Raw genomic sequence first — 15,134 nt, 5'->3', positions numbered from 1 at the left:
GACGGGGGCTCTACTGGAATCCCCTGTCCGGGTGTCACTCGCGGTATCATATGGCATCTCGTTTTTGAGCGATAAAATTTTACTTTTTTGATCTATTTTCTCGCGAAATTTTTATCACACGCGGCTTCTTGGCCACATCCGTCGCCAGATTTCTGGTGTTTGGATATAGATGATCCAAATGAAACACGATTTTTAGAGATCACTTAAGTCTATTTATTGCACGCACCTTTCTTACTCTATCGCTCAGATGCCAGAACTGAAGTGACCGGAAACATCACTGTCACTCTGACGTTACAAACTCCCCACTAATACTATTCACCACATTAGGGTGTTTCAAAAAAAAAAATTTTTTTATTTCTTTTTGGCCCGGCCGGAATATTGTTCTATATAATGAGACAATAAAGTGCTTCTTAGACAAGAATAAGATTGGACACTGTTTAGAGGTTCCTCAACGGCAATCTTTGTAGTGAAAAATCACGAAAATTCACAAATTCGCCAGGAATAAATTTCTCTGCGGAAGACTATTGAAAATTTCTTCTCAATATTTTAGAGGAACATTGCTCATTTAGTGGACAATGTTTTTGCAAAATTTCATTGAAATCGGATAAGAAATAGATTTAAAAAAAAAAATTGGTAAGTTCAAAATGTTCAGAAATTAAAATGTACCAACTTACATATTCGCTTCTAATTTATGTTCTAGTGATCAGAAATTAATAAATGAGGGCTTATTGGAAAGCTATTGAGTTATCCTACAAATTTAAGAACATACCAACTATCAATTGAAATTCTTTAAGGGGTCTCCTTAACTCTTTCGTCTCTTTTGAGACCCAAAGCAGCATATGAATGTTCTGTGAAAAACAATGTTTTTTTTTTATTATTATTTAGAACTGAGAAAAATCCGATTCTTGTGGATGATTTACAAACTATAATAATGTCAAAATGTAAGATATTTTTGTAGGACCTCAATTATTTCCTGAGCTTTTATATTTTTGATTAAAAAAAATTATGAAATTGACTTGCAGCATATGCTGTGTGCGGTCCGAAAAAAGTTAATATCTACTTACAAAGGAAATTTCTTGATGAAAATTCTGGCGTTCCAAAAATGTTTATTTCTTTTTTTGGTTCCCTTTTTAAACTGCTCTATATAAATAAAGAGTAAAAAATGGCCTTCAAGTTGGTTAAAATTCAGGAAAATATGAAGATTGCCAAGAAATAAATTTTTATACTGGAACCCAAACAAAATATTTAAGAAGTCTCTTTTTCTTCTTATAAGGAACACATAGAACAGCATTTCGTCTGTACCTAAACTCCTGCTTTGATTAATAGAAAGCCCTCATTTCAGTGATTCAGGCATGGATAGAGTCACCGGAGTCACCTTATAAAAAAAATTATATAAAAATCCAAATCTGTCCTCTCCTTTTTAGAGATATTATGTTCCACATTATTTGAAGATATTTAAAAAGAATCTCTTAATTTCTGATTGTTTTAAAATCACATCTATCGCTATTTTTATTGATTTGGATTCCTCAGGAGATCCATGAGTTAAATCAAGTACTATTCATTATCCTTAGCTCTTTTTTATCTCACCAAACACAATAAAAGCAGAAAATACCTAAAATTTCACTACACTAAATAACCTGTCCTTGAAATTTTATTGCCCCGAAAAACTTAATGATGTTTTTTTTTTGTGTTTAGCTAATCGTAAAATTCTTTTCTCAATTTTTTTATTGATACTTTTTTGCCATAAAACTCCATTTTTTCTTGCTTCGACTTTGTTTTTCCTTCAGCCCAAATCACAAAATCCTTTCCTCCTAAGACCTGTCCTTGACAAATTTTTTTTAGCCCTTAATAGACTTTCACGTAAATTTTTCAAGAAGCTTTTTTTAATTTACCCAAGTAGCGAAATTTTCTTTTATCGTTTTTAATTTTTTTTGACCCTGTTTTTACATAGACTTAAAGCACAAAGTCCTTTCCTCCTAAGACCTGTCCTTATCATTTTTCTTGCTCCCAAATTGCTTCGAATTCACTTAGAATGCAAAATTCTCTACACTGAATTTTCTTTTTGACATTTGTTTTTTTTTTTTTTTTTTTTGTCTTAAAAGATTTTAATTTTTTCTGTGTTTTTCTCTTGCCGCGACCTTTTTTTTGTTTCTACCTAGAGAATTCGACAAATTATTAGTTGATATGAGTCACTTAATTTAGTTATTAGAGATATTTTCCAATTTTTCGGCTTTTTTTTTAATTGCTTGCGCAATTTATAAAAGAGTATGAATTAGAATTAAGGGATGAATTAAGGGTAAGAAGAAATTTCTGGACGATATTGGTGTCTGAGGACAAAATGTCCGCCATGGCTATGTCAAAAACATATCCAAAAATGAAAAGGGTCGATGATTTGGTTCTTGAGATATTCTCAAAAGAGTGGTTTCTGGAGAAGGAGTGGGATGAGAGGCAATTGCATGTGTTGTTTCGATTCCTTAAATTGACTTTTGGGGGATACTCAGAACATTCAATGTCGCTAACTTTGTCTCTTTGGTCAGATAATGAATCAGAAGAAATTCTGCTTTTCTGACCAGATTATTACCAAGTGCAAGAAGGAGAGGTCGGGCGTCTTTGATATATATATGGATGAAATGTCCGCTAGGACACTCTAAAACATATCCAATAATGAAATGCATCGATGGTCTTGTTCTTGAGGTATTCCTAAAAGAGTGGTTTCTGGAGGAGAAGGATAGACGTGGGGATGAAATTGAAGTGTCATTTGGATTCCTTGGATCAACTTATGGGGGAGCACTTTGAACATTCCAAGTCGGTATCTTCAACAATTTGTCCAGAAAATGGGATAGAAGGATTTCTGTCATTTTTTTCTATGCGTGTAAAATGTTGAAATTCTTGCAAAAGTGGGTGAATAAAAAAAAGTAAGATGTCCAAAAAAAAAGTTTCTTCCACATATTGTACCATTTGAGTTTCTCTAACAAACAGTCCTTGTGCAAGAATCGTGGGTCCCTCCTGGTCCCAGCAGTAGATGGCCAAAAAAGACGTTGCAAAAAGTATCTTCCTCGACATAAATGGTGCTGGATGACCATTGTTTATCCATAGAAGATTAGGTATACCAGATTCTAAAAGCTAATGAACCAAGCTTTCCAACAATAGTTCACTCATCCAATTATGTTCATCAGGAGCTGTGATATACCACTCCAAACTTTCGACCTCTTCTACTGACAGAATATATGTGCTCATCTAATATATCGTCGCAAATTTATCCTTTACCAAATGATAAAATATTTTATAATTAATGAGTAGGCTGTCTTTATTTGTTGCTTGGCGACGTGTCATCGGGATACATGGAGGGGGAGGGGTGGGTGGTGTTCTGTGGGTCACATGATGAAAATTGCATAATCGTTACTACGACTAATTTTTTTTTCGCGATTTTCACCGGGAAGCTACAAAAGGAAAATCTTTGTCCTGCTTGCTCTCTTTTGTGAAGTGTTGTAAAGGTGCGTGAAAGTGAAGAAAATGTCATCAAGTGCCGAAAATCAAATCATTCACCACCACATTATTGGTGTGTTGTTAAAAAAACTTCTCAGCAGGAAAATTGCCTTCTAATAAGGAAGTCCTCCAAGTGTTCTCATACCACCATACTATATTGAAAAAGATTATTGCAGAGACAGCTTATATGACTGCTGATCTTTTGATGGCAATTTGGTCAGCAGGAAATATACCGATTAAAAAGCACAATAAAGTCAGTGATAAAATAATTTCACTCTTCAAAGGGTACAAGTCATTGTTAAAAAATTGCAAACGTAACAGCAGTACCCAAAAGAAGAAAGAAGCAGGATACGCTTCCAACTTGGAAAAAGTTTTCGACATTTCTCTTGGAAATGCTCTGGATTTGATGGATAGTCTTCAGGAGACGCTGATCACGGAAAATAGAATTTCTGACTGTCGCAAGCAAATGAATCTGGAGAGATTATACTGCGATAAGCGCGGACGGTGCAGAAAAAGTATCCTAGACGTGGGTAATAATCGACGTTCAACGGAGACCCATGGTGAGTTATTACTTGAAACGATTACATTTTTAAAATTAATAGTCCTAGTTTATAAGATTTTGTGGGGCAAGTGTGGAGGGGGGGTCCTGGAAATAGGGTAAGTCTCCTAATTCAAAACCAGTTCCAGACGCTTTAACTTTGACACAATATTCAAGTCACATTCGCACTCTGGCCACCGAAGGTGACACATCGTGCTAAGCTCTGCATTTTAAAGTGCTTTCTACTTGAAATATTGGCTATTTGAATTATTATTTTGTATATAGAACTCTGAATTTATATTGTATATATCTTTAATATTTGGTTTGGGTAATTTTCCTAGATTTAAGGGGTATTTTTAAGGGTTTTTTAAGAAGACGTCTCAGTGTTGCCTCTTCGAGGTGCACAGTGAGACTGAGGGAATTGTAGTTGTAGTGTTGTACACGCAACTGACCTGGTCCCGTGGGAGAACTAAGTGGGGTGTGTAACAACACACGGGAGCGATAGTATGGGCGAGAGATCGCCGCCTAAAGCACCAGATCCTACTGGTGGTAGTGTGGAAGATGAGATGAATGATAACTCAGTAGAGGAGAGAACAGAGCCGATGGATGCGCAGAGCTCAAGTGGAGACACAACTATAGTGAAAAGAATTAGACAATATTGCGAAATTGCCCAGTCACCATATATAGTGTATTTGCGTGCAAAGGAAAAGCACTCTCTTAATGTCCCTAAAGTTGCTGGAGAACTTTTTAAACAATATTCTTCTATAGAAAAGGTGATTCCAGTAAATAGGGATAAGATAAGAATCTTCTTCAAGAAAAGGGAAGAGGCAAATGTGCTGGTTTTTAATAAAGATTTCTATAACAAGTACTATGTCTACATCCCTGCAAAAGACGTTGAAATTAGCGGGAAAATTCTCTTGAATGATTGCGCGAATGCTTTCGAAATTTTGGAATCGGGTTATGGAATACTGGACGGGATTGACAAAAATATAAAAATAGTTGAAGCGTCACGTCTCATGAAGAAGATAATGGTTGATGGTCAGGAGAAGATGGCACGGACCCCGTTTATTCGAGTCACATTTGAGGGGACGGTTCTACCTGATTATATTATCTTCAACAAGCTAAGAATCCCTGTCAACCCCTACGCTCCCAAAGTGATGCAATGCAATATTTGTTTCAAATTGGGACATTCAGATTCGCATTGCGGTAATAGGAAAAGATGCGAACGATGTGGGCTGAATCACGAGGACGGAAAAAATACATTTCCGTGTTTAGAGGGTGTTTTTCGATGCCCAAATTGTAAAGCGTCCTACAAAGAAAAGGCACATATTTGCCCAAGAATTGATGAAATTAAGGATGCAGCAGTCGAGAGAGCCTTAGCAGGAAGGCAACAAGCCAAATCCGCACGCTTAAATATTGAAGGATCTTCCCAGCTTAAAACTGGTCCTCAAATACGTAAGAATCCAAATCCGAAAGTGTCGTTTGATCAAGAGTATCCTCCTATTAGAACTCGGAATCGATTCAGTGGAATTATAGTTGATGAAGAGAATCCAAGTGACTTGTCTTCCGCTGACGAAAATGATCCGATGGAAGAAAGCTCACTCACTAAAGTGCTGAAAAGAAAAAATAGTGGAGATTTGGAATCTGGAGACGAAAACGCCTGGTTCAAGTGGGCTGAAAACCATGACAGGATCCATGCAAAAAAAAGTGCCAGAACTGATAGCCCTCCCGCTATCGTAGGTGAAAAACAGCGAATTTTCCCTCATAAAAAGGATAGCCAGAAGAAAACTGCCATGTCGTCGAATATGGGGTGGAAAGATGTAGTTCTATGGATATTAAAAAAAACTGGGCTTAAACGATGAACTGGTGGTAATGGTTGAAACTATTGTATTTACATTAATTGAGCAAATATGGCCTAAGCTGTGTAGTTCCTTGTCAACCAATCATGGACAATGAAGAGAATAATAGTCTTAGGGTTCTTCAATGGAACATCAATGGAGTTCGTTCTAAGCTCCAAGATCTTATTGTTTTATGCAGTCAAGAGAAAATAGATGTAATGCTACTACAGGAAACTAAAATTACCCCAAGATGTAGTCTTAGGATCCCTGGATACAAACTCTTCCGAAGTGACAGAACTGATCGAGGAGGTGGTGTTCTAGTGGGAGTGAAAAATACTATACCGGCCGATCGACTAAGTATCACGGACCACGAGAATACTTCAAGTGAGACGACAGGAGTAAAATTGACATGGAAAGGAAGGAGCTTCAGTATGTTCTCTGTCTACATATCCAATACATCCCAGATAAGAGTGGATGACCTGGACCGAGCTATTGGCTAGGAGGTGCAAGAGCAGGTGATAGGACAAGACTTCAACGCGCATTCAGAACTTTGGGGATCAATTACAAGCAATTCAAGAGGAAATTCATTACAGAACTGGATTGAATCCAGCAACCTTGTTGTGCTGAACGACGGAAGACCAACACGTTTGGCATGCCCGCCAGTCTCGAGTAGCGCCATTGATGTCACTGTAGTGTCAGCAAGAGGAGCTATGCAATGGAATTGGACAGTTTGTGAAGACCCTCTTGGAAGTGATCACATCCCAATAATTGCAACTTATGTAAATACCGGACAAAACGTGCATAACGAGGCCGAAGTAGTGCATAGACAGAGTGTCAGAGATGCTCGAACTGACTGGGAAAAATTCAGGCAAGAAATAAGAATATCTGTGAGAAATATTGTAGAAAGTAATGTAACTGGCTCTGAAAAACTTGACAATCTTGTAAAAGCTTTATGGGACGCGGCAGTGTCAGCCCAGAAACCCAATTCTTCGAGTAGAGGGAGAACTGGTGAAAGTAGGTCGGCAGTTAGAGACAAAGTTTGGTTTGATGCGGAGTGTGTAGATCTGTGGGAGGAAAGGACAGCCAGATTTAGACTGTTTAGGAGTTCTGGGACAAGGCAAGACTTCTTGGCATATAAAAGAGCTGATGCTCGTGCGAAAAAAGCCTTTCGAAAAAAGAGAATCGATGGATGGAGAGAAAGATGCGAAGGTTTTTCTAGCTCAACATCTTTAGGGGAACTGTGGAGCATCGCTAGATCATTTCGCGGTGAGAGTAAAAAACGAGGAGGGGATATAGACAGGGAACTCCTAGTCAGCTTTGCGGATAAACTGGCCCCCATTTTTGTCAGCAAGGCGTTTCATGATGAAGTAGTGGATGAGGTTCAAAATGAAAGATGGCGTAGGTTCTCAGTCCAGGAGATTACCATAGCTCTCAAGGAAATTAAAAACAAAGCAACGGGAGAAGACAACATTAAAGCGAGTTTTCTGAAAAACATGCCTAAAGATGCTATAATAGTGATGCTCGACATCTTTAATGAGTTTATGGAGTCGACCGATATACCCACCTCATGGCAGGTGTCCAAAGTAATTGCCATTAAAAAACCAGGTAAGGACGGTAATCACTGTGACCATTATAGGCCTATATGTTTGCTCTCAATTGTCCGAAAATTATTTGAAAAAATGCTCCTGGCTAGGCTCGATTCTTGGGCGAACTCTCGAAATCTCATTCCAAAGTCGCAGATGGGATTCAGAAGTGGGGTAGGTACCCAAAACTGCTTGGCCAAACTACACTCTCACATACAAATAGCGTGGGCAAGAAAAAAAATGCTTGGATGTGTTTTTCTTGACGTTAAGTCTGCATATGATAACGTCCTTGTAGACATTTTGTGTCATGATTTGATACTTAATGGTCTTCCTAAGAAAATAGGGCTACTGCTTAGCCGCCTATTGTCTGAGAGGCAATTAAACTTCTACTGGCGTAACAGGGTCTCACTCGTGAGAAGGGGTTTCAAGGGGTTGCCTCAGGGATCTGCACTATCGCCGTTATGTTATAATCTGTATGTACGCGAGTTAGAGAGTGTCGTTCCCGAGTCCTGCTTTATTCTACAGTATGCTGATGATGTTGTGGTTGGAACCAGTCACACTGATCCAAATGAGATAAAGCAATCCTTATCCACTGCATGCAAGGCTATTCAAAAATTCTTGGAATCCAAGGGTCTTGCTTTGTCAATTCAGAAATCTGCTTTTCAGTTATTCACTCGAAAACATAACCCTCCTAATATAACAGTGGAGTGGGATAATGCTGTGGTACAGAGTCTGACATCTTTCAAATATTTGGGAGTCGTTTTCGACTCCAAATGTTTGTGGGCAGCTCAAATAAGAAATATGGTTTCAGCTTGTAGTAAGAGAATTAACTTTATGAGAGCAGTGGCTGGGCAAACCTGGGGTGCTCACCCCACAATTATGAGAGTTATGTATATAACGACAATCAGATCTGTACTGGAATATGGATCTATAGTATTCAGAACTGCAGCTAGAAGTCACATGATCAAACTGTACAGAATTCAGTGGCAGTGCCTTCGGATCTGCTTTGGACTCATGAAATCCACTCACACATTGACTGTGGAAGTTTTATCTGGAATCTGTCCACTGGAATTAAGATTTGTTCTGCTGGCCGAAAGATTTCTCATCAGAGCAAGTGCGAGGCAACCGGATCTCTGGGATGATATAAGATACTTACAGCAAACTGGAGGTAGGTTTAGCCTTGCAGAACCAGTCTTGGCGTTGGAGGAAATCGGATGGAGTCCGACAGATTCGAGGGAAGATGCACGTGTGAACGATCTTATTGAGCATATGAATGTAGACGTTTCTCTCTCCATTTGGGAACAGCTGAGGGAATTCCCTAAGGAGTTGTGGATCCTTGTGGCAAACACATTTGTTGCTGAAATGATCCGTAAGGAACAGCTTGAGGTAGCCCGAGTTATCTACACGGACGGATCCAAGACGAATGATGGTATGGGTGTAGGAATGTGGGATACTGCCACAAATACTATTGAATCTCTCAGTCTTAACAGGAATGCAACCAGTTTTACTGCAGAAATGATGGCAATAAAAATAGCTCTTTTACAAACGATGGAGATCCCAACCGAACACAGTAGGATTTGCATTTTGTCAGATTCTCTGTCGAGTATCCTCACAATAAAAAACTACAATTCCAGACAAGACAGGTGGCCTCTCTTGAGAGAAATAGCTCATCTAGCCAGTCGATTGAAAGACCTAGGTAAAATGATAAGTGTGATATGGGTCCCGTCTCACGTGGGAGTGGTCGGTAATAATAAGGCAGATGAAGCAGCAAAACGAGGAGCAAGGGCATCTGAAGACGGAGGGGAAATGGTCAGATCTGAGGACTGGTTCGGAATAGCAAGAAGGGAGAGTCTTGTTCAATGGAGGATGGCATGGTTGACGGATGATATGGGCAGATATTGTCATTCAATTCTGCCAGAATGCAAGACGAATCCTTGGTTTAAAGGAATGGGTCATATGTCGAGAGGCGTGATAACGACAATAACCCGACTAATGGCGAATCATTACCGACTTAGATCGCATTTACATAGAATTAATGTGCTTGAGGACCCATTATGTGAGGTTTGCAATGAGTATGAGGACATAGATCACGTCCTCTTCAGGTGTGTTCGTTATACTAATGGAAGAGATGAGCTGATGAATTCCTGCAGCCTTATATCCCCTAATCTCTGCGTTAGGGACATATTAGGGTTGTGTATGGAGCACAAGCTCTCGGAAACCTTGAAAAAAATTGTGATGTTTTTAAATAATAATGGTATTAGAATCTAATTTAATGGAGAGACAGCCTTAAATGTGTGTGAGATAATTTTAAAAGGAGACAAATTGTAATTCATTTGTGTTGTTTGTTATTTGTTATTTATTTATTTAGCATTTTAGCATTTTAGAAGTGGTTCTTGGTCATAATAGGCCCAAGGGCTTTAGACCTACAAAGGGGTAAGGGGGGGAACAAAAAAAAAAAACAAGATTCAAGACATTAAATTATTTTTTTTTTCTGAAGAAAATTACATAAATTTGCTCTTTGACTCTTCTAGAATATTACTATTTAGTACAAATTCTTTAAATTGAGTTTGAAAACTACTTTAATACAAGAAAAATACACATGTGCAAAATGCTACTATTGGAAACAATTTAATCCAAATGGAGACAAGGGAAATTTTTCAATAGGCGACAAACACTAAGTGATTAAGAAAATAGTTTATTTAATCATATTTTTTTTAGATGACATTTTTAGTACCCTCATTCTCGCCTTTTCTTCTGCAATTCGTGATTTTTCTTCCTTTTTTCCAATTTAATTCTCTTTTTTTCAAGTATTTCTTCTTCTTTTAATTTTTTTTGTAGTTCTCGGTTTCTCTTTCTTTGTTCTTTTTCTTCCATTTTCCTGATCGCATCATTTTTTTTCTCCTCCTGGATGGCTAGTACTTCGTCGCTCGTTAAAATCGGTGGAAGTGATCGTCCCTTTTTCACCTTACTTATTGTTAACGCCAAAATTGCATCGAGCATTTTGAGCGACCCAGAAGATCACACACACACGCAGCTGTCGCAGTAGAAGTGGAGAAGAAAAAAAAGTTGTTTTACAGCTGATCATTTTTTCCCTCTCTTCTTCACCACAGGAATGACTGGTGCAATTTTTGGGAGAAGCTTCACTTCTCTGTGAACCACCAGCAGTGCAACACAAAAATAAAATCACTGATTTTAAGTTAAATTAAAAGTTAATTATTTTCCTAAAAATAAGTCTTTCCTTCCCACTAAACTGTCTTTTTAAGACAAGTAGTTTTTCCGCGATTAGTGAAGAGTTTATTCAGTGGTGGGTGATAATATCCCAGTCTGTGTGTGACAATTTTCTGCCACTTCACGAAGGAAGCCGCTATCGAGGAAAAATTGTTTTTGGACCTCCTTCGCCGAATATTGGGCTCTATTTTTAATAAATTTCTTCACGTTTCTGCCACCAGGTAAAGCCAATTTCACCCCCATTGTTTTTGGACCTCCTTCGCCGAATATTGGGCTCTATTTTTAATAAATTTCTCCACGTCTCTGCCACCAGGTAAAGCCAATTTCACCCCCATTGTTTTTGGCCCTTCGAAGTCATCGTCATCCAATTGAGAAGGCGTCATACCAGCTTGTTTCCCGCCAAGCAACCAGTTCATTCCACCAGATACCATCAGTCTCTGCCGCATCGAGCTTCAAGGTCGGGTACGTTGTAAAAGTGTAGAGATTAGACTTTGTGCGATTTCCCAACCATACTTTGTCCCACCCCGTGATTGATTCGCAATGACTTTATTCGGCAAAAGAGCCACACTCAAGGGTCACCTAACACGCATAGAGAATTATGTTTAGTCTGTTCGCAAGGATGAATCTTCCTTTTCTGCTGCGGACATAGAATCCAATTTAGCTAAAATTGATGATCTCAAATCTCAGTTAAATATGGTGCATGAGGAGCTATTAAATTCTGCACTTGATGAAGCTATCGAAAATGAAGAACACTCAAGGTTATTGGATCGTATTGCTCAATTACGACAGTTTCTAGTTGACGCTATTGATCGCAAGGCCGACACCAATTCCGAGCATGAAGACAATAACCCATATTCCAATCCTGGAATTTCTGGTATTTCAAATAAATCCTCCAATATTCAATCGTCTCACAGTTCTTTGGAACAAGCTATTGCTCTTCTCCTTCAACACCAAGCCCAATCTGAAGTCAGAACCCAGAACATGTTTGACCGGCTTACTCAGGCTGTGTCCGTTAATACCCAACCACAAAATCGAGATTTCAATGCCAATAAGCCACCCAAACTCCCAACTCTATCAGTCCCAGATTTTTCCGGAGATTACACAGAGTGGAACCATTTCAAAAGTATGTTCATCTCCATTGTCCACAATAATTCGCAGTTATCAGACGTTCAGAAGATGCAGTACTTGATGAATTATACCAAGGGAAATGCTGCAAAGCTAATTGGAAGTCTTTCTCTATCAGATGCCAATTATATGGTAGCCTGGGATACCCTATCCTCACAATATGAAGATCACTATTCAGTTGTCCATCAGCTCATACATAAGTTTTTCCAGATGCCAACAGTTTCCGATCCCACCCCCGCTGCGTTCACAGAGCTAGTCACCACCTCAAGGTCCATTCTAAATGCCCTGGATGCCGTCCAGATCACCAGTAGAGATCCCTGGATTATTTATATTCTGCTGAGTAAATTAGATTCCGAGACCAAAGTCCTTTGGTCCAGAGAAGTCAATGATAGTTTGCCCACCTTGCCAGAATTTATACAATTCTTGAAGAGTCGTATGAAGTCCATAGAAAAATGTCCTCCACCAATCACAAAGCCAAATCCACAGTTTACCAAGTCAGCCAATGCTGGCCCAACCAGCAATAGATTTCAGAAAGCATCAGTTCTTGCCAACATCCAACAATGCCAATGCCCTCTATGCAATGAGACCGAACACAGGTTGTTCAGATGCCCCAAATTCCTGGATAGTTCCCCCTCAGATCGTCTTGAGTTTGTTAGAGCAAACAATATATGCCGAAAATGCCTAACAGAAACCCACCTTACAAAGGATTGTACGTTTTACACATGCAGAAAGTGTCAAGGACACCACAGTACTCTGCTACACGATGCTTTTAAGCCTTCCACCAATCCTCAGAACCAGCCCAAGTGTCCTGTAAGTGACACAAGTCCAAAGAATCGTGCCAACCTAACCACCACTGCCCAACAGAAAGATGTTTCCTTGATCCAACCAAACGACAAAATGTCAGAGAAATCAGAATTTCCCACCATTCCTCCAGCCATAGTTGGCTCATCCACATCCTCGCGTTCTACGGTCCGGGTGTTCCTCGAGACAGCAGTTGTGAGGGTGTTGGACAGATACGGTGTTCCACACCTTTGCAGAGCGCTTTTAGATGCTGGCGCACAAGTGAGTCTAATTTCACAGTCCCTCTTCCAGAAACTCAAACTCCCAAAGTCTCTATCCGAAGTGTATATCGGAACGGTAGTAGAAGAAGGTACTAAGGCCAAGCACCAGACTTTATGTCAAGTCCAAGCCATGGACGACAGTACAGATTCTCAGTTCATGTTAACCTGCCAAATCGTCCCATCAGTACTCCAACAAAAACTGCCAAATTGGAACGTTCAGGCCGATCAAATTCCCATTCCCTCAGATATTTCTTTAGCCGATCCGACCTGGTACGTTCCACAGCCAATTGATTTGATAATAAGCAACGAGTTTTATAACGACATTTATACCAGTAAGATTCTACGCTTGGGTCAAGGATTTCCAGTTCTCAAAGAAAGTTGTTTCGGCTGGGTAATTTCCGGGCCTCATACTAGTTCATCCCCAACTGATCAAATTGCCTATGTCGGGACCACCCTAGCTTCTATCGATTCGTCCCTCAAGAAATTTTGGGAAGTAGAAGAAGTGTCCCCTCCCCAGATCACCTCAAAACTCCAGATCACGAGACAGTCGAGAATATCTTTCAAGAAACCACTACCCGCGATGGCACGAGACGATATATTGTGCACAGAGAAAAATAAGTGACTAAAATTAAGAAATATTTACTAAAATCATACTAAAAACAGGGTAAATTTTGCTCCAAGTAATTTGATTTCTTAATTTTAGGGTAAATTACTAAAAGTTTGTAGGATTAATTTAAGTAATTGGTGGGTCAAAAATTTCTAAAAATCGTTATATAATTTTAGAATATTATGGATTAATAATAGTTTAAAATAGGATTATTTCTAGAATATCAAGAGGATCAATTTTAGTAACTTGTATTTTTAGGACATGAATGTCCTTCCGGTGAGCGTCGGTGTATTGGGTGCAATCCAAAATAAAAAAAAAATAAAAAACACACAATGTACCAGAGCTTTCGACACCTATCGTGTCTTCTTCAGTGGCTGTTGAAGGAATTTATTTTTGAATTATAACGTATTTTTCATTTTGAATTTTTACAAGGTTGTTCACTTACTTCTTGGTTAGTCTTTCTTTGGATATTTTGTCAAGTTTTGGTCTACTTTTTTACACATCAGTTGTTTGAAATTAGTTAGGAGCGCTAGAATGTAGGATAATGAGGTAAAATACACAATCTTTTAGCTTTAAATTAATTTAAAACAATTATAAAATAGCAAAATTATCACTAACAATTTCTTTTCTTTCTTTGTTGTCATCAAACGGCTTGGCACTTGAATATAGAGGGACAATTTTCTATGTTTGTGTTAGTGTATCTTTTTGTGCAAGCATTCTATGTTTCCCCTATATTTGTGAGCTTTCATATTTCCCCTCCATCATCTTTCTTCCACCATTCCTGCATATATGGCTGACAGGTTCTCTATGTCATTCCTCTTGTTCACCACTTTGTTTATGTTTTGTTTTATGTGTAATGTTTCCAACATCATTCTTTTTGTGTAATTTATGTGTGTGTCAATAATTTTTGTGGCCTCAAAATTGAATTTGTGTCCTGTTGTAGCTGTGTGATAACATAGAGATGTGGCGTTTTCATTTTTGATGGGTGGTTTACAGTCATTTTTGTGTCTTTGGATTCTCTTTTTCAGTTGCTGGCTTGTTGTTCCAATATATGTTTTGTTGCAGTCGTTACATGGGATTTCATAGACTACATTTGACCGGATATCTGGAGGTAGTGGGTCTTTCACTTTGGTGAAAAATCTCTGAACTTTGTCTAATGGTCTATATGCGACTTTTATGTTGGTGTTACTTGTTATGATCCTCTTCATCCTATTTGATGCTCCTCGTATGAATCCCAATGAGTGATATGTTGCTGTGGTATTATCTGTCTGCCGCTGTGAGGGTCTTGTTTCTGTTCTCAATAACTTGTTTATCAGTTTATTTGGGAAATCATTCTTTTTCAGAGTTTTCGTGATTGTTTCTCGGATAAATAAGTCACTTCCAGGTTTTGTGGTAAGTGATTTGACCCTTTTCACAAAATTCTGTCCTACATGTATAATTGTATTTAGCGGGTGGCCTGAGTTGTAATTCAACATACGTAGCGATGTGTATGGTTTGGCATACCATGTTGTGTATAAAATGTTGTTTTCGTTTCTGTGGATTTTCATGTCTAGGTAAGGAAGAGTATGATCTGTCTCTGTTTCCATTGTGAATTGAATTTTATGATGAAAACTGTTGAAGTGTTCCACTACTATGGCTACATCGTCCTCATGGATGGCCAATAATAGA

This window comes from Phlebotomus papatasi, chromosome 4 (genome assembly GCF_024763615.1).
Source record: "Phlebotomus papatasi isolate M1 chromosome 4, Ppap_2.1, whole genome shotgun sequence".
Classification (NCBI taxonomy): Eukaryota; Metazoa; Arthropoda; class Insecta; order Diptera; family Psychodidae; genus Phlebotomus; species Phlebotomus papatasi.
Note: the sequence above shows the minus strand (reverse complement) of the source record.